Source organism: Cavia porcellus, unplaced genomic scaffold, assembly GCF_034190915.1.
Source record: "Cavia porcellus strain 051 isolate PalLab524CR breed Dunkin Hartley unplaced genomic scaffold, mCavPor4.1 scaffold_1, whole genome shotgun sequence".
Taxonomy (NCBI): domain Eukaryota; kingdom Metazoa; phylum Chordata; class Mammalia; order Rodentia; family Caviidae; genus Cavia; species Cavia porcellus.
The window spans coordinates 186510074-186528072 of record NW_026947484.1 but is presented as its reverse complement, the minus strand read 5'-3'; the positions used below and the strand labels follow the sequence as shown (position 1 = coordinate 186528072).

Genomic DNA, 17999 nt, shown 5'->3' with positions numbered 1-17999 from the left:
CCTGGGAGTCCCGGAGTCCCGCGCAGCGCATTTGCGATCGGGTTTCCCTGCTGCCCATCGGGGACTCCGCGCGGCCCTGGGGGCCCGGGTGGGCGCAGTCCTGTCTCCTCTCCGCCTCGCACGCTGGCCCCGAGAGCGCTCGGTGTCCTGCTCTGAGCATGCGCGCCTGGCGCCCTCCCCGCCCCTCCAGCCCCCCTCCTGCCCCCGCCCGCCAGCCTTTTGCTCCTTTCCTTTCATTAAACAAACAGGAGATCCTGAAACCTGGACCCTGCGCAAGCGGCAGCCCCGGGCGGAGGAGGCGGAGGAGGCCGAGAGCAGGATGGGCGCCAGCGGGGATCTGTGATCCGCCTCACCCCGCCCGGCGCGCGCGCACACTAGCACCCCCGCACACTCGCACAAACACACTCGCGTACGCCCGCGCCGCGCGCTCGCCGGCTGGCTCTCCCACGCAGGCAGGCGGAATGCAGCAGTGCCCGGGGAGCGGGTCTCCGGCAGCTGCCTGAATGCGCGTCGCTGCCGGGAGCAAGGCGGCCCAGTAGGGCGCCCAGGAGGACGCTCCGCTGCTGGAGGTGAGTGAGGCGCCCGAGCCAGAGTGGCTGAGGGAAGTCGCTGCGCCCGGGGAGCTCGAGCAGGTTCCAGCCCGGGGCAGCGGAGCAGGTGGCTCGTAGGTTTTAAGGTGCGGACGAGGGCAGAGCCGAGGCTGCACAGGGGAGAGGGTGATGCCTGGCGCTGTCTCCTCCCGCGAGGTGTCAAACTGACCCAGCAGAAAGCAACCACCTCTCTGCTCATAAACTTTCCTCTCCTGTCATTTGGGGAACGTGGAGACAAAGGGGGCGTGGAGGCTCTCTGTCCAGTTCCACCCTCCTGCCTGCATACCGTGCTGCGCCGCAAGCCGGTGTGCGTGGGTGGGCGTGCGGGCCAGGTCGCCCTGCAGGTAGCTGATGCCAAATCTTCCCACCCAGCAGGGGCTGGGATTTCCCTCCTTAGGCTGTAGGCTTTGAGATTGATTTTTACCTCCTATGTGGGCACCTGCCATCCTCCCGCCCTCCCAATCTCTTTCTCCAGGCGCATAGTAGTGGTGTGTGTGTGTGTATGTGTGTGTGTGTGTGCACGCGTGCAAAGGGGGTGTCACCTGCTGGAGGGAGATCTTTAGGCTTTTTTCATTCAGCGCCAGTGCCGGAGGCGCCGCTGGGGTGAGGCGTGGGTCAGTGCGGGATGAAAGATGAGTTACTGAAAGGCTTGCCATAATCACCTAGAAACGCTGGGCGCCAGGATCTCTTCTCCCCGGGGAAGGTGCGGTGCTCATGCATACCGCCGCGGCTGCGCTGGGAGTTGGATGGGGCTGTGGTGGCGGCAGCAGTGACAGCGGCAGCTGGGGCTTCATTTTTGCTCTAAGGTTTTATGAGACACACGTGTGGAATATGTGGACGATTCTAGGTTATAATTTTTCTTTGTGAGAATATCTTTTTTTTTTTTTCCTTTCAACCTGTTTCTTTTTTTTTTTTTTTTCAACCTGTTTCTTGAAAGAGATGTTCTGTCATCTGGTATATATCTGGTGGACAGACATGGTTCTGAATATCTCATCAGGCCATGGAAAATGGTCCTGGAAAAAGGTTTCCTTAAGATGCTAAATCTATTGGGACAGGATCTCAGCGCAGGAAGCCCCTGACTACATCTGGCGAAAGCCTGAAATCTAATGACCCTTTGAAACAGCCAGGCTTCAGTCAGGATGCAAGGAGTCCAGGATCAGGACAAAGGGGAATAACAGCAGACGGAGAGAAGATAGTTATTCAGGAGAAGTGTGACCGTAGGCCAATTAAAGCAAAAGAGAGTCCAGTGTGAGGAGCTTAACTTGGCAGGTTTTACAGGACTTCTATGGTTGGCAGCTCCTGTTCACCGAGTGGTAGTCTGATTTGGTGATATTTACAGTGTCACAACTGGGGCATAAAAGACTTGATTATTCTTGGATTTATCTTTTGCATAATCATAGATAAGTTCTTCAGGTTTAGAAAGTGCGTTGTGTGAAAGTTTCTCCATTTTGACATTTTGTGCCTAGAATGCGGTTGGTCAGGCAGGTCAGGTCAGGCAGGACCACTTTTAGCTCTTTGTACTATGGAGTTTAAGATTTGTAAGGCAAGCCGTGCAGATGTTGGGGGAGAGAGCCTGGGACCTCAGACTCCAAACTCTGATGGCTTTTAGTCATCAGAGGGTTCTCTTCACTTTGGAAGGACAGGTGGATAGGCTGGGGATATGGCTCAGCAGCACAAGTGCCTGCCTGGCAAGTGGAAGGTCTAGAGTTTGTTTCTAGGTACCAAAAAAACAAACAAACAAACAAAAAACCAAAAAAAAAAAAACCAAAAGGACAGAAATGACAGGTGGAAGCCATCTGCTTAGGATAGGGACCTTTCTTTGTTTTTAGTATTTTGCAACTTTGAGGTGGGAGATCCATTTAAAAAGTTCACATATGAAAGAGACCTTGACTCCTATGTGAGCAAAGCCAAAGAGGAAAACAGAGGAGAGGAGAGGGGAGGGGAAGTGAGGAGAGAGTAGAGCAGGAGGAGAATCAAGAAAGGGATGGGTATTACTAAAACAGATTGGTTTTATAATTTTTAGAGGGCTTTAGTAAGACAGAAATCTGAAAATACTCATTTTTTTCTTTTCCAAATAACTGGTGAAGACCTTTCCAGAAATATTTGCAAGTTGAAATTGGCATAGAGGGGGTTTAAAAATAATTGTCAGCATATGTCCTTTTTATTTCTTAGTGAATATTCCCATCATTTTTCTAGAAAATCTTGGCAAGAAAACATCAGGGTTTTTTTTTCTCTTACTAGAGTTTTTAATGCTTTTACTAGATTTGTAAAAATTTGTTCTGTTATGATATATTTCCTCCCCCATCTATAAGATCACATTGTTTTGATTGTATTCAGATTCTATTTACAAGTATTTATTAACTGCATATCCTGATTCTGCATTGGACATCATATAAAATTTATAACATAATTATGTCTTTCAAAGAGTTTGCAATCCAGTTGTAAGTACAAAATCAACACACATGAAGTAATCAGAGTAAGTTGTATTATGTGTATTATACTATGAGCTCTTAACATATATGCTATACATTCCACCTTCTCCTAGATTTCCTTAACATTTAGAAACCATGATTCAGTACTTACTATGTTCTGGAGGTTGGAGGATAAAAAATAAGGAAGTAAAAAAAGTGGTGCCTCCCTTCAAGAAGGGAAAAATAGGTATTAACTAATTAGACTTGACCTGATTAACTATTATAATTGCCTAGTAAATCAAATGCCAACAGTTTAGAGATGTAAGTTAATTTTTCTTCCATTTAGGATTTGAGCAGGTGGTTTTGAGATATTTGAAAAACATAGTTGTTACATGTAGGAAAGGATAGAAGAGACATTCTGGAGAGAGGAAAACGTGTGAGGGTGCTTGGTAAACTAGGGTAACTGTAGGTCAACTATGTGGCTGGAGCCATAGAGAAATGAACAGCACATGGTGATGCTATTTAACAACTAAGGCCATGGAGTCTGGTTAGAGATATGGTCAGGATGCCATGGAGGTACAGAGGTACAATGAAGGGCTGGCGGGAAGATCAAGAAGGTTTCTTGGGGGAGGTTGGTATGAGCTGTATCTAGAACAAGAGAAAGACTTCCAGGCAGAAAAACCTGTGTAAGGCCTAGCATTGCATGCGGCTACAGCTAGAGATGGTGGGGTCTTAGCTTTTTGAAGAGGTACAACATCAAGCCAGAGAAATAAGCAGGGATAAGCAGTGAGTGGAACTATCTTGAGCAAAAGAGCAAAAGAGACTTCTGCATTTGAAGACTGGAAATGCCTGAGATAGAGTAGGGGTTGCATTAGTGAACGATGACTATGACCAAGCGTGGAGGATGAATTGGAGGTGGTGAGGCTGGAGGTAGAAACTCTATTGTGGAACTATTATGGAAGTGATTAGGGTGGTAGAGGAGGAATGGAGAGGAAGAAATACATCTGGGGAGCAAGCAAGAGAAGGAGACTGTTGATATTCCAAGGGTCTCCTTCTATGTGTTCTCTTCGTCCTCCACTTCTACACTATTTACTGACTGGATGGTGAAGCCAAGACATTCACAGTTGTCTTCAGCATTCAGCATAGGCTTGGTGCAGAGTAGGGACTCCATAAATATTTGTTGAATGACTGATTAAATAGCGAGTGAGAAATCCAGTCACAAAGTGATAATTCTGCATCAGAACTCTGGAAGCTAAATCAGACAGTTCCATTTCTCCAAGGTGATCAACTTTGGGAAATCAGTGAAAAAATGTTCCAGGGAGACCACAGATTAATAACAAGGACACATTTTTTCTCAGCTGCTTCCACAAAGAACACCCGTAATCTGAACTGTTATTGGGAAATAGCATTGATCATATTTTTATATTAAAATATGGCTGCCTTGGAGGCAGCAGTAATCCACAATTAATTAATGATCTATAGTAGAATGGGAGTAAATGTGAATTATCTTTTTCTTCTTCCTTGTCAGAATTTCCAGATTTCATGTACTTCACAAGAACTATTAAAAAAAAGTATGGACCAGGAACTTTGCAAACCATAAAGTCTCATTAAAAATCTCACAGCATCTTGGAATCCTAGGATGTGGGCTACACCACTGATGTTCTAGACCTCAGTAGTGCAGCCCTACGAATAAGATCCTTTCTGAACCAAGCCAAATCATGCCAGTTTCCAACCTGAAAATGTAAGTCTGAGATACCAAAGTGGAAAAAAGTATAGTCAGGATTTGTTTTCAAATTGTCTACAGGAAGTGAAGCCCAAAGAGCACCAAAGACAGCACTTTGAGTTTACCACTGAATAAAGAGTTGCCGCAGACTGGGGAGGGAGGTTACTCACAAAGGGGAAAGGCTCAGTGGTGTTATGCAGGAGGTGATTTTGCAATGACTCTGGAGCATCTTGGAAAATACTAGGACAGATGATCCCAGAATAGAATGTCCTCACAGAAAACACCAACTATTGTTCATATCAAAGAGAAGTTAGAAAAATCAAGAAACAAGAGAATACAGAGTAAATCTCAGCATTTAGCAACATTTAGAAATAAAGGAGACGAACAAGCATCTCTAAAGAACATAGGATGGGAATTCTCAAGCACAATGGAAAAGAGCTGACATGACCGTAGAACCCTTGGGAATCATAAGAAGGTCCTATCAGACTTCACAGAAGCAACCTGGGGTGGGTCCGAGTAAGTGATCACATGTGAGATCTTATGTCACCCCACCACATGGGTGAACTCTTTCTTCCCTTTACAGCTGAGGTGGTTGAGACAGTTTTAATTGAAGAGAGATGAAAGGGATTGAAAAATAGAGAATAAAAAAAAGACAATGAACATGAGTTCTCTAGTGATGGAAACAAGGCAGTTTCAGTACAGCAGTGTGTTCAGGGGCATATTCCAGGTCTTAGTGAGGAATGGCAGTCAAAAAATCCAGACAATGCACAGCTATCAGTCATTTATAAAGTTTGCTGGGAGGAGAGTTATGAGACGGTGTGCAGTGAGCTTCAAGGAAGTTCTTATCAAAGAAGAATAGACGGGTAGCAGCCTATGGAGAACATAAGGTATGGGGAATGAGGAAGGGAAAAAGACTGAAGAGAATTCCTTGTTTCAAGATCATGGAAAGAAGGTGTGGGGACAACTAAGGTGCTTTTCTCTTCCTTGTTAAGTGACTGAGGTGCTTCCTGAAGCTCAGGTAATTCAGATCTCTGAGTGTCCTGGAAATCTAAGGATTCCCTGAAGAGCCTAATGCTGTTGCTTGGGCATGCAGGCTGATGTGCATTGATATTATAGCACAGTTGTGGGAGTGCAGACATTAGATAGGCTGTTACCTGAATTAATTTCAGATTCTGAATTAATTGAATTATCAATTCTGACTCTGCCATGTCATGCACTGTAACTCTGGAGCACTCCGTTAACTTCTCTGTGCTGTTCTTTACCTCTTTGCTGAGAGTCAAGATTATACATAGTAGAACCCATCACAAAGGATGTCAGGATTAGATGAGTTAATTATTTGTACATTTTGATGCAGAGCAAGTGCTCAATAAATGGTAGATATTATGTATGAAAACAGGTTAAACACATAAAGCTTTGGCTGTGTGCTTGGGTCTCTAGAGAAAGTGTGTTTTGATGTCTACTAAAAGTGATTTTGATTGGCTCTAAATAGCTAGTTCTGATCCTGTCTTCTTGAACACAGGAATTAAATTGGCAGACATAAATATGGCAGGGGTAGACTAACTTGACTGTCGAATCCTATGAGGAGTGAACATGTGCTGGGAATGTCTGCCTGTAAATTTGCCTAGTTGTCTACTTCTTACACCTGCCTCCAGAAGATGAAAGTGTGCTTGCCTTATGGCTGATCATGAAATGGGGACTTAGCTATCTAGCAAATTATCTTCATGGAAGTGACTACGTGTGTGAATCATACTACTTCTTTGGTAATGAGGGCTATAAACTCTACATATTTCAGATGTGAGGTTTGCAACACTTCTTAGCAAATTAAATGCTTCTTTGGAAAAATTGGTAGAGTGTTCTGAGATAGAATTCCGGTCAGTGTAGAAACTGCATCACTTAGGTAGTTGGCACCCCTTTGCATTATAGTCTGTTAAGTGTGTGTGTATGTGTGTGCTTGAGGGGGTTTCCTATTCATCTTATTTGTTTCTTCCACGTTAAGCTACATCATGTAGTCACCCAGAAAATATTTTTCTTTTTACCTTTGAGCTTTTGGCTCTTGTTCCTTATTTCTAGGATCCCACCCTTGCTATCTCATGCCTAATTCCTCTAGAATTTTAGGTTGAAGTCACTTTGTAGGGAAGGTTGTTCTATATTCTCAACTCTACTTTGGCTTCCCTTTCTATCTAGTTTCTGTTGTTCTGACTTTGTATTTTCAGTGCCTAATGTAATGCTTGGCACATGTTAGGTGCTCACAAAACAGTTAGGATCGAGAGGTTAAATTCATGATTCTTGCCCTTTGAGTCACTGATGATGCCTGAAATAATGCAGATTCACATTATAAAAGAATTAGAACTTTGTAGTTCATAGATTCAGAGGAAGTTCTCTAATCAGATTTCCATTCAAAATGAGATGAAAAACTAGTAATCAAAGAAGTAGTGTCAGTGTCAGGACTAGGGTTCAAACCCTTATCTCTGAATTCTGACCAAAACTTTACTCAGTACTGCAATCAAGATGAAACAAAAGAAGTGGCCTTGTGCAAGCACAGTGCTGGTACTTTTCTTTATTTACAATTTTAGTATTTGTTCATCATGAAAGCTTGGCACTGTGATTTAAAAAGTATTGCATTAAAGTATTGTTTACCTTGATTGTTGAATTTTTTTGCATGATTGTGCATTACTCACTGACCCTAGATCGACTCTCTTCCTGTGAAGTGGTAGGAGGGTATTTCCTGGTCTTCCAACTCTACCAGAAGCTTGGGGCAACACTGGCCCCAAGCCAATGGGCAAGTAACTTCATTGAAAATATTGAAGAAGACATCATTTAATATGGTAGTAAGGCTACTACTTAAATGTTTCATGATCTGGTTGATTTGCTAATCAGTGAGCATTTCATTCCACGTTAAGGGACAGACCAGAACGATAAAAACGAAAGACAAACAAAAGCTTTATCTGTTTGTCATCTATCCGCTTATCTCTCTGTCCTGGGGCAAGAGTTAAATGTAGAGAAGGTCTAGAGGAGCTACCTCACTTATAAATTGATATATGTGGTTGTCTACTGTACTTTCGAGGTTTTTGAAGATTTAAGAGAGAAAAGAGGCGACAGCTATTCCACTCATCAGTTTGACTGGTCTTGGCTAACAGCACTGTGATCCTGTGTTGAATTTAGGTCAGAAGTAGAATAACAAAGTGCAGCCATTTCTAGTGAGAGGAGAGGAGGAGAGAGAGATAGGAAAAAGGAGGGGAAGAAGAAGAGGAGGAGGAAGAGGGGAGAAGAGAGAAGGGAGAAGAGAGAGAGGAGGGAGAAGAAAGGACAGGTGGGGGAGAGGGCGAGAAGAGGAAAGGAGGAAGGGCAAAGTAGCATGAATGGAAAGGAGAGAAAGAGGCAAGGGAAAGAAACCTGGAGTGGGTGGCTACTGGGTATAGAAGGTACTACCATGGGCTATCGAAAGGGCTTTACAGTGTCCCACTAATTTCTATAGCACACTGAAAATAGTTATTGATGCTCCTATTTGACATCTTGAGTGTACCAAGACACAGAAAGTTGAGCGAGCTTAGCCCAGCTCTCTGAGCTAGAATAGGATTCCAACCCAAGTCTGAGTCCAAAGCCTGTGTTCATCCCACTGCATTCTCAAGCCTTAGAATTTCCGATCATTGCATAACTTTCTCACTCACTGTGAAGTCTTACGTGACAGGCTTTCATGGCTTGTTGGTGTTAACTGGATGGGAAGTCTGCAGTCAGCCACATCCTGCTTTTATTTTGTCCTTATATGTTAATTTATCTTTTCCCATTCATCAATAACAACTTGCAAAAGTGATATACATATGAAGGAAAGAAATACCCTTGTTTGTGTGACCATCACAAATTGGTACACAACAGGAAAGCACATGTTTTATATTGCCTTAATTATCTTAGAAAGGCTTTTTCTTTGGCTATTATGACACAAAGTGTTCTCGAAATGCTCACAGACACAGACTGATGAGAAAGGGATCATGTTGCTGGGGCAAGCGTGTCACAAGGAAGAGACGTGCTGTGTTTGCATGGCCGAATGGGAAGGGTTTCTCAATGCTCTTTTTATTGAGGCTTCTGATGAGAAGCATGGAGCAGTGGCCCCTCATCAACATTTAAATTCAATGAAATACATAATCAAGTGGAATCAGATACAATTAACAAGAACAGTGTCTGCTTGAGCGAGCTGCTGTTCCTTTCAGCAGCTCTACAAACCTGATGTGCTTTACCATTATTTCCATCTTCCAGCCTTTGCTGGCTGTCACTTGCAGGCAAACTCACACACTCATAGGTTCTGATAATCACCCCCCAGCCTTCTCTCCTGGGGGTCATAGAAATGGAAAAAAAAATAAGGCACATCTTTTCATTCATACGAATGAAAGATAACAAGGAAAACAAACCCATAATCTCTCTGTATGTTTTTTATTTTCTTCTGCCATAAATAAGCAAAATAGGATCTATGGCTTGAGAGTGTCTATTGGATATTTTTGTTACTTTGTTTTTCACATGAGTTGACATATGACACTGGAAATAGTTTCTGGTCAACTAGTTTGCAACAATAGGTTTATTGTTCTAGAAATTTAAAGATTAACTGATTTTGTAAGTACTAGAATACAGTATACACATATGGTAAAGTGCCTGGTATGGAAAGTAATTGTCCCTCAAATTTCTGCTGAATCTTTTTCTCAAAAAACCACTGTCAGTTGTTTGATTCTTCAGCTTTTCCATCTGTTAGTATTTGCATATATATTTTAAAAAATGGATTCATACTTTCCATATTTTTTACTATTTATTGTTAAAATTTTAATCAGAGGAAATTTGCTTTGATTAGTGAACATTTTAAATGTTATTATTGTATGTGGAGGATGAATGTTATTTTCCATTTAAAAATAGAACATGACTAATGAAAAACTTTCTGAGCATCTTCCAGCTGCCACTTATTGGTTTTGAAGAGTTCACATTCCAGCAAGAGGTGAAATACTGAGAACGCTAACTCTGAAGTTCATGCATGGCATTGCCTGTCGATTATCCTTGTTTCACAAAATTGCTGTAGGGATAGCCCACTCCAGTTGTCTCATCTGCCCCGATGAGAGAGTGAGGTCCACTGAGGTTAAGTGACTTGTCCAGGGTCCCATCACTGGTGACCGGAGAGGCTGAGATGGCAGGCCCTTTTCCTGGCTGTTAAGCTAGTGCTGATATTGTTTCTTCTGACCACACCAAACAAGGAAGAGGGCGCTGTGGAACCTACTTCATGAACACTAGTTTGAGCAATGAATCCCTACCAAATTGAAACTTATGCTTTATTTAAATGTTCACCCACAAGCTTTTGCAGAAATTGCCTTTTACTTTGTATTAGTCATCTTTCTGTTGCTAGGAGAAAATACCTGACATGCATAAATTAATGAAGAAAGATTTATGTTGGCTCATGGTTTTAGATGCTTAGTCTATGGTTGACTCGTCCCCGAGACAGAAACGTCTTGATGGAAAGGCATGAGAGAGGAGCTGCTCAGCTTGTGGCTGCCAGGAAACAAGGTGACAGGGAAAGAGTCTGAGAAGAAATATAGACTTCAAAATGCATGACCTCAATGTTCTTTCCTTCAACCAGGTCCCACTTCCTTATAACCCATTTAGCTACGAACTTTTCAGTGTATGAATCCATGAAGCTAGTGCCTTCATGATCCGTTCACCTTCCAAAAGCCTCATCTCTTAACACAGGAGACTTTTGTGGAATATTTTAGATTTATACCATAACACTATCTTCCTACTTTAAAACTTCCTCATCTAGTCTCTCTGCTCCATCTTCTGAGTGACATTTTGAAGCAAAGCAACAGTCTTAAGGTGAAATGACATGTTATTCATGTTATCTGGGAAAGCGTTCTTCTCTAAACATATAATTTATTTTTCAGTTTATCTTTTTGCCATCTTGAACCTTAAGGAATGAATTTTGAAACAAGTGCATTTTGAACAGCAAGCTTAAAATTCTGGGTTGTCAGCTTTCCCTTTATAACACTTTGCCCTCTTTTTGACAAAATTAAGTTTTAAACCAAAAAGTTGAAAATATAACTCATGCCGCTAACCCCCCAATTTTTTTAGGTCTTTGTGAAATGTCACCTTCAGCCACTGTTGACCAATGAGCCATGGAAATCAGACGCTTAGCAAGAGGTGGGAAACTTTGACCAATGCATCAAAACTTTGCCTTAAAACTATGTCTTAGCCCTCTTTCACTGTAGCATTCTAATTTCAGAGAAATACTTGAGAATTTATAAAAAAATACACCTTTATTAATTGTGAATATGATATAATTATTCTCTGTTGATTTAATTTTTTTTTGATACCAGGGATCAAACTCACGACCTTGTGCTTGCCAAGCAGGCACTTATGCCGCTGAGCTAAATCCCCAGCCCATTTAAATTTCTCTTTCTTTCTTTCTTTCTTTCTTTCTTTCTCTCTTTCTTTCTTTCTATCTTTCTTTCATTCAATTTTACTTCTTATTTAGGTGTGGATTTACATATATGCTTACACAGAATCCTGGAACTTGTGGTGAGAATTTCAGCTACCCATTCCATGCTAAGATCTCTCCTTTCACACTACATAATATAAGGTTTCCAGTCTGTCCTTTCCAGTGTCAGGGCTCCATTCTCACCATGTTGGTGACTACGTAGATATATCCAAGATAGAAGCCAATTGGGTCTGAGCTGTGGCTGGTCAGCAACCTGGGAGTTGGGGCAGAGAAGGTAACCTTAATGATCATCAAACATCCCAAACACGCTTTCATCTCGGGTCTTTGCATTTGTTAATGCCGTAGGGAAAACATGCTTTGCAAAAACATGCATGCTACCCTTTCCCATTACCTTATCCTCTGCTCAAGTGTTATCAGATAGGCCGTCCCTGATAACTCCAAAGCACCCATGCCATTAATCTTTACTTCTTTACTCCAACTGATATTTTTTCATTGATAATGACAAACACTTTTTCATATACATGTATATTCATCAGTATCTATTTGTGATTTGTCTTGCCCAATAGAATAGAAATATAACAAGGTGAGGAAATCTATATATTTTGTTCATTGTTACATACCCCAAATGTAGAAGAGTGTCTGTCACATGATAAATTCACCGGATAAATGAATTACAATACAAAATAGTGACAAATGCCTACCTGGCAAGCACAAGATCCTGATTTTGATTCCTGATACAAAAGAAAAAAAAAAACACAAAAAGAATGCAGAATAGTGTTTCTAGAACAGATCTAAAACAATCTGTGGCAATCACTAGATTTAAAAGGCAGAAAGGAAGAGCACATCTCAAAACGTGAGATAGCGCCAGAGATCTGGTGTGAAACCAGCCTTCTGATCTCCAGTGAGAAATGAGACTGGAGACAGGGGCTGGTCTCGGAGGATTAATCTGAATCAGGCAGAGAGTTTCAGCACAACTCTTGGCTTTCAGGCATATGGGGCTCTGGTAGGTAGGGTACATGCCAGGCAGCTTATGCAGGCATAAAACATTCTGTTTCTCTTTGAGAAAATGGAAACATTAAAACATTCTTTTAAACTGAGTGGAATTCTGCATGTTTCCTTTACTTTCCTGGGAGAGGTCCAGGTTTAGGGGTTCAGTTTATGGGGAAGATGTTGAATTTAAGGGGCACCTATAGAAATCAAACTCCATTTCATATAAAGACACAGTCATGTAGTCCTCCAACCAAGTAAACTAAGTGGGCATAGACTAAGGAATGAAAGCAAATACTTTTGGAAAACTGAAAACATTTAGCACATGTCCCTTATCTTTATATGATCCATTGTTAAGGAATGTAAATTTGTATAGGAAATCTAGCTATCTTGAAATCTTAATATGAGCTTACCCCGGGTTACCTAGTTTGTTTTGGGGACAGAAGTTGACTCATGTTCTGTGTAGCGTGCCCTGGTCTGTGTGTGTGGCCCAGGGTAGAACAGGCAGAGGCAGCTCTGTGGAGGACTGGTGCTACGAAGAAGCCGTGAGCTTTCCTGAATTCGTGCCCGGAGGAATTTCTCCTGGGAAGCCCTGTACTAGTGTGGAAGCATCACCTGAACATGTGACCTCAATCTTGATCTCTGTGGATGTTTCAGAGAACAGTTATTGGATGTCATACGGTTCCCTTGTTTTGAGCAGAAACCTTCGCTTATTTAAATATCAACTATACGGAAGACATTTGCCAAAGTAATTAAAGAGCAATATAAAGTTAAAAAGTTAAGCCATATTAAAAGAGGATATGATGCTGTACACTCTTAAAAGATGTCAGCTTTTAAACCCCTCATCAGGAAGAGTGAGTCTGGAGTCAAATAGAAACAAGTTAACCTCTTTATCTCTGGAACAAATAGAACCTCTATAAACAGAATTAAAAGAAGAGATGCTTAATCACTCAGAACTGTGTGAACAGATTGCCTGACATTATAAGAAAGTTGAAGCCACTAGAAAATAGATCAGGACTGACCAGATAATTAGTGCCTTTTCCAAATAGGACATCTGGAGGGGAAAATTCTACAATAGCCTTTCACCAAAGGTTCTGTTCCTTCATCTACTCACGCTCTCACCTTCTATATAACTCTTTGTTTTTTTTTGTTTTTCTTCTTGAAGTTAGAATTCTTTATGTTTGTGCCAAAGGAGAGTTTGTAATACTAGGATCTTCTATCTTTTTCTTGTTCCTTCAGAAGACATGTATGGATCATTGCAAGAAAAATTTTTACCTGAGAAATTTTCTGGCCTTCTAAGTCCTTCTGTTTTACTCAGTAATATCTTATTTTTCCCTCTCAGTGCTAGATTATCCTTAACCCATCCTGAAGATAATGGTTAGTTGCCTTCACCCAGGACCACAGAAAGACTCTTAAGAAACTTTCTTAATCTTAAAAAATAGTTCTGAAAAAAATAGCTATGAATTATATTCTTGTTTTAAATTTAGGAAACTACTATCGCTTCGGTAATTATACTTTTTTGCCAAAAAAGAAACTTAATGGAATTATATATAATTCCCTGGATAATATTTCATAAATGACATTGATTTAGTATTTTTTAAATGTGAGTTAAAACTATTAATTATTCAACCATTACAAACGTCACCTTTCCCCTGGCTCTATGCGGACTTCATCCAGGACACTGTCTCCTCTGACATGTCCCCTCGCTCTCTGACCCTGTCTCCAGAGCTGCTGTCCCCTTTCTTTTGTCTTTGCCTATTTCCTTGCTCTTTTGAGACAGTCCTTGCTGTTTGTTAATCCCTTTCCTCTAGGTGACTCTGCAGCACACACTGGTACCCAGGAAAGGGCACAGAGCTAACTCGGAAATGGTGGAATGTCGTGGAAAGATCGATCGTGAAGTCTCAATCCAAAGATCTGAGTGTGAGCCTCAGCTGGATCACTGTGTAGTCTGAGAATTATCTTAACATTACTGAGATTTAATTGCTTCACTTATAAAATGAAAACAAGAATATTTTAAGGGAATTCTTTTGAGATAATGTACAAGGGGATATATTTTAAAATACTGCACAAGTACTCACTATTAATACATTATTATTAATTCTGCACCATCATTTCACAGAAGGGGATAAAATATAATCCTTTCAGCAATGTGAGGCTCAAATTGTGACTGCTCATCTGTCAGTTGTAAGCCAAAGCATGGAGTATGAGTCTGATGAGAACGTATGTGCTGGCAGAGGATATAAACCACTCTGGGAATCAACTGTGTTTGTTTTTGATATGATTAGAGTGTTCTGTGGTAAACATAAGAGGCATTTATACAGGAGGTCACTTTGCCTAATTTGTGAAAAAAAATTACTTACCTGAAATTCTTAAATTTTATATCTACTGTGCCACTTTTTGCTATGAAGAGTGTCTGAGATTGTCCAAAGGAGTTTAGAAAGTTCTTACCTTGATTGTAAAACTGTAAATAGGTTAAAAAAAAAGGTAGGAAAGTGGAAAGGGTAAAAGGAGCAACTGCCACATAGGGGTGGGTGTTTTGGGGGCAATGAAGTCAGTGTCAGAGTTAGGGTCCATGTTGAAGTCACAAAAAGCATTTTGAAAAAAAAAAAATCTCCACAAAACTCCAAGTGCATAAATAGCCGGGGTAAATCCTAAACAGATTAGCTGAGGTTCTGGTACTTTGATGATAGTTGAAACTGGGATATTCTTCTTCTTTGATTTATTAGACATATTTAAGTGTGTGTTAAGTGTTTGTTAGTTGGCCGGATAAATGGCAGTGTATTAAATGAGTGGAAATTTAAGAGTAGGTGACCCAAAGAGCAATGAATGAATCAAAAGATTCTGAGCTTTCAAGAGCTGGACGCTGTATGCTTAGTTGGTAGTAGGCAGGGAGACAGCCAGCCAAAAATGCACTCAATTAAAGGTTTAAGTGGTTGTTTTAAAGAAGCATGGTTTTCGTAGCAAGCAAGGTCAGGCAAGAGACTGTTTCCAAAGCTATACAAGGGAGAAGTGGTAACATTACCAGTTACTTGAGGAGTTCTGATATCATTGTACTATCCCAGGCACATAGAAGAGAATAATAGGAAAGCCTGGCTCTGAATTCCCACAGGTGATTTTCTGATCTGATTTACTACTTTTGACCTGGGCAAGATATTTAACCTTTATAACCTTCAATCTCCTCTGAAAATGGGCTCATAACATCTACCTAATGACTGTTGTAAAGAATATCTGAGCCACCTATAAATCTCCTGGTACATTGTTCATTCTCAGCGAATAGGAGTTTCCTTCCTGTTGCCTTAATCTTGGATTATAAAAGTGCAAAATGTTCAGATACAGACATTAATATCTAACAAAGATCTACAGCTTCTTTTGGAACTGTAGAAATTCATATTAACTGGCTAACACTGGTTCACTTCTACAAATGCCAAATTAGACGTGTGTGTGTGCATGCACGCATGCGTGTGTGTATCTCTGTGTGTGTGTCTGGGTGTTTGGTTAGCCTTGAACTCCCTGTGTAGTCCAGGCTCACAGCAAGCTCCTACCCCACCCTCCCAAGTACTGGATTACAGACGTGCACCACCAGGCCCAGCAAAATAGACATTCTTAAGTATGTACGTGTATCTAAGTGTGCTGTAGAAGGACCTGTCAAACACAAGCTTTGCCTACTGTGTGTTTCCTGGGACCTTTTCCTCAGTGTTCTGCCGCCTTACTTTGCTTTGTTTTTGTCTTTATCTATTTCCTTGCCTATGTTAGGCAGCCCTGAGAGATAATCCCCGATGTGTGAGTCCCACACCTAGAGGTGACTGTGCATTCTTCATCTCCCCTCTGCCCATGGTGTAATTGGAAAATTCCTGAATTCCATTTTTTTCTTTTCTATCATCTGCCCCAATTCTTTATCTCACAGTCTTACAAATCCACTAAAACTTCTTTTTTCTTTCCAACATTTTTTCAATCCTTAGTTTATCTTGGTGTTAGTAATTTTACAAATCCATGTACTTATTTTGTTTTAACAGTTTATCTTGCTTATGTGTCCCTTTGTGTGTGTGGCCTCTGAAGACCCCTTCCTATAAATCACTTTGGTTTCTGTGGGTAACTCATTTTTAATTCCCCTGATTCTTATAGTTTGAGCCCTGTTTTCACTCTGAGGTGCCCTTCTCCCACAAATGTATACCTAGTGATTTCAATCATTTCCTGCTTCTAGATCAAGGGATTTTTGATCGTTTCTTCCTGTGAAGTCTTTACTGTTCACTTCCCTAGCCATCCTGGGCTCTCATGTTTCCGTTTTGAAGTTACTTCCTGCACTTCCACATCCCTGTGGATCACAATAAGTTGTAGAGTAGTAGATCGCCTAGTGACTTAATGTACCCACTGGAAAATGAAATTACATGAAAGATATTAAGGTGTATCTGAGCTCTATATAATGCAAATAGTTTTTTTCCCCAGTATATATTTGTCCTCCTTTCCTGCTTTGTCTTGCTGTGTGGCTGTTTTGTCATTTGAGTTGGAACACACCATCCCTTCATTAGCACAAACAGCCTGCATTCTCTTCTTTCAGTTGTATACCTTCAATTTTTCCTCTCCTTTCTTCATGTAGTCCCATTGGTGCCAGCATGACTCCTCCTTTAGAAATGAATCTTATGATATCTCACCATCTTTTGCTTATCACTAGTGCTTTTTTGAAAGTATATTTTTATAATATGGATGTTTTAGATTAGCTCTGTCTCCAAACACATCTGTGTCTTGAATCACCCTTTGTGTAGTGTGCATGTGTATGCGTGTGTGTGTTTCTGTGTGTGCGTGTGCACGCGCATGTGGTGTTAGGAATTGAATCTAGGATTCACACTGAGCTGCATTCCTTACCTTATTGATTGATTGATTTACAGGCAGGATCTCATTACAGTTGCCATATTGACCTCAAATTTACTATCTTTCCTCAAACTCTTTCAGTACTGGGATTACAGGTATAGGTCAATATGCCTGCTTTCTTCTTCTTATTGTTATTGTTATTATTATTTTACATTTTGAGATAAGGCCTTGTCAATATTGTGACAAGGTCCTGAACTTGGCAGTCATCCTGTCTCAGTTTTTGGAGTAGCTGAGATTACATCTGTGCACCTCTACACCCAGCCATGCAGTCTATCTAAGTAACACTTCAATTTTTTCTAATTCATGCCTGTTTTGATTACTATCTTGTTTCTTTTTCTTGTGTTATTGATCCTGAGTCAGATATTCATAGAATTTTTAGGAACTGAATCTTTATTACTGAAGGAAGTGTTTCATTTAATTTAAGTGAGTTTTATAATTTTTCTCAAATTACACCATACTAGTGGACCCCAGCCCAGTCTATAGAATAAGTTCAATAAATCACCACATATTGCTTACATGTGTTGAAATTTTCTACTCTACCTTGATGTATCAATTAAAAAATAAATAAGAAATCTAATGGAGTGAATCACCTGTTTCGTCATCTCATTTGCTAAACTTAGATCCCATTTGGTGCAATTTCATTTCTTCTTTTTTGTGTATGGGTTTCTCAAGAATTATGTCAAGAGAAATGTGTCAGAGAAGCGGTCCATAAATAGATCATTACTCAGAGGGAGAGATGCCAAATGGCCTTGTTATGTGTCCAGGAAAACACTGGGACTCCTGAAAAGCAAAATGAAAAATGACAACCAACCTTATCATTTCATTGGAAAGAAAAAAGGCATAGACATAAGACTGAGCACAACTGACGATTTAGCATTTGAGGAGGAGGTACCAGGCTTGCTCTGAGCTAATTAAAAGCCACAGGGATCCTAGAGCCCTGATTTTTCTCAAAAACTGTA

At 40.9% G+C, this 17999-nt stretch overlaps 1 protein-coding gene across 2 annotated transcripts in view; it reads left to right on the top strand.

Moving 5' to 3' along the window:
* Positions 1-428: 428 nt before the first annotated feature.
* The window catches only part of Plppr1 (phospholipid phosphatase related 1), a 282868-nt gene continuing 265297 nt past the window's right edge, over positions 429-17999 (top strand). For both annotated transcript variants that reach the window (XM_063224526.1, XM_023565531.2), the window contains exon 1: positions 429-569. The gene's annotated coding sequence lies outside the window, so the exon portion shown is untranslated. The remainder of the gene's footprint in view (positions 570-17999) is intronic.